The sequence below is a fragment of the Dipodomys spectabilis genome, unplaced genomic scaffold (genome assembly GCF_019054845.1).
Source record: "Dipodomys spectabilis isolate Male_0828 unplaced genomic scaffold, ASM1905484v1 ptg000545l, whole genome shotgun sequence".
Classification (NCBI taxonomy): Eukaryota; Metazoa; Chordata; class Mammalia; order Rodentia; family Heteromyidae; genus Dipodomys; species Dipodomys spectabilis.
Window position 1 is genome coordinate 268,635 of NW_024871222.1, and position 2,660 is coordinate 271,294.

Below are 2,660 nucleotides of genomic sequence, written 5' to 3' on the forward strand. Positions count from 1 at the left end.
AAGACAAGGAAAAATAGTAAAACAAAAATTAAAAACTTAAAAGTGAAACACTTAAAATTATGCAAATTAAAAACATAATATTCAGAGAAGTACGGGAATAGGATAAGAGAAAGGGAGGGATAGAAAGGAGACGTGAAAAATTAAAAAATAAAAATGCTTAAATTTTATACTGGTATATAGATGTAGTACTGCTATTTAGGAATTTAATTCTAAGAGGTTTTGAATTCAGTAACGAATTTCTGGATTAAGTGTATATACAATGGGGGATAAATTTTCCTTGTATGTTTTTAATATATATTTTTATTATAAATACTGTACAGAGGGGTTACAGTTACATAAGTAAGGTAATGAGTACATTTCTTATTGAGCATTGTTACCTCCTCCTTTGTTTTTAACCCTACCATCCCTTCCCTTCACACCAGCCCACCTCCCCCCTTCACCCATCCTCTGGTAGAGTGTCTTGTATATTTCATTGTTACAATGGGTCAACCAGTATCCTTTCCTTATATCTTAAATGAAGAAATGCTGGCTTGATTTATGCTGAATCTACTTTTGTAGACACATCTAAAAATCACTGGCCAAGTCCAAGAGCACATAAATGAAATGCCATCTTTTTTTTATCAGTTGGTATAATTGTGTTCTACACATTTATTGACAGGTTAAAAATTATTCTCAAACTTTAAAACATTAAAAATACTTTCTTTTTTTTCTTATTTTCTTGGCCAGGAAATCAGCAAGAACTCAGTCAGCATTTCTCATATAGGAATTTTCACATGGGTTAGTAAAATGTATATGTAGAGTCCAGTTTTCGGAGGACTCACACATCTGCCTAGGAATTCATGCTGGTTGTTGGGGAAAGAGCTCAAGTAAGGATGCCATTTAAAGCCTTATAACTTTACTCTTTACCAGGGTATTTTCCTGCTACTTCGGTGGTTGAGAGTGTCTACAAGAGTAAGCATTCCGTGAGGAGCAGGGAGACACCATATCACTTATACTTACTGAGGTTTCCAAGTGACTTGCTATCACTTGTACTGCATTTTGTAAATCAAATCTCTCTAAAACTACCAGTTTTTAAGAGATAAGAGGATTGGTAAATGAACTATTAGAGACAAATACATCTTCAACATATATTGTTCCAAGTATTCCGTTTAAGGCATATTCAACAACTGGTGGAAATTGTGTTGGCTGTAATTATGTGTCTTTCTCCATGTGCGCATGTATACATGTGTATATGTATGTGTGTGACTAGTAACATACATGTGTACATTATGGCTTATATCATCAAATAAAGTAAGGAATCTAAATTTTTAACAAAAACTGTATAGTTAAAGTCTTAACTCTTCACTCTGCTTCTTTACACAAAGACTTTGCAACTTCTCATTAATAAAGTTTCCATATACTCTAAAATGTACATACTTAGTACTTAATGTCTACTACCATAAATCTTAAATACTTTATCAAAAAGTTTTATACCTGCCAAACAGTCCTATTTTTGGCATATATAAGCAAAATCCCAAAATTAAGCATATTTAAAACATTAAAACTGTTTTTTGGGGGGGAGGGTCCGGTTGTGGGGCATGAACTCTGGGCCTGGGCACTGTCCCTCAGCTCTTCAGCTCAAGGCTAGCACTCTACCACTTGAGCCACAGCGTCACTTACCGCTTTTTTATTTTGCTTATGTGGTGCTGAGGAATAGATCCCAGGGCCTCATGCATGCAAGGCAAGCACTCTACCACTGAGCCACCTTCCCAGCCCTAAAACATTAAAACTTTAACAAACCTAAACACTTGCTGCAATGTTCATTTTGACAGGTGCCTTGTATAGAATAATTGAATCCCTCCTCCTACACATCTCTTGAACTACAAATATCTGGAATTATTTTGTTTTTGGCATGTCTATCTTGATTTTATTCTTAAATGTGTGCTTATGTAAGAAGTACATGATTCTAAAATTTCACAACAATTCTTTTGAACTTATTTTTGTTGAATTGTCTAGTTTCATAAAATCAATACAAATTATACTTTATATATAAAAAATGTTCTTTGCTTAATTTAGCATCACATGCACTAACATTGGAACGATACAGAAAAGATTAGCATGCCCCCTGCGCAAGGATGACATGAAAATTCGTGGAGCATTCCATATTTTTACAACAACAGATGCTGAAAGGTATGTGGCCACAAGGGAGCCGTACTGCATTCTTGGTGGGAGTGTAAACTTGTTCAACTACTTTGGAAAGCAGTATGTAGGTTCCTCAAAAGACTCCACATAAAACTCCTCTATGACACATTAATCCCACTTTTGGGGATCTACCCAAATGATCATAAACAAGACCATACTAAAACTACCAGCACAACTATGGTTATTGCAACATTATTTACGATAGCTAGTATATGGAACCAACCCAGATGCCCTCACAAGATGAATGGATCAAGAAAATGTGGTATATATACACAATGGAATTCTATGCCTCCATCAGAAAGAATGACATCGCCCAATTTGTTAGGAAATGGAAAGTCTTGGAAAAAATTTTATTGAGTGAAGTAACCCAAGTCCAAAGAATCATAGTTCCCATGATTTCCCTTATTTTCAATAACAAATGTATGTCTGGGATAAGCAGAAAAGTTGAAAAGCTATGTACATAGAACCAGATAAGATGA

The 2,660-nt window shown here is 34.8% G+C and overlaps 1 non-coding gene across 1 annotated transcript; it reads left to right on the forward strand.

The window, feature by feature from the left end:
• Nucleotides 1–2,046: 2,046 nt before the first annotated feature.
• LOC122099894 lies at nucleotides 2,047–2,149 on the forward strand. The gene has a single exon (XR_006146022.1). It is a non-coding gene; the product is annotated as a U6 spliceosomal RNA (small nuclear RNA).
• The last annotated feature ends 511 nt before the right edge of the window (nucleotides 2,150–2,660 follow it).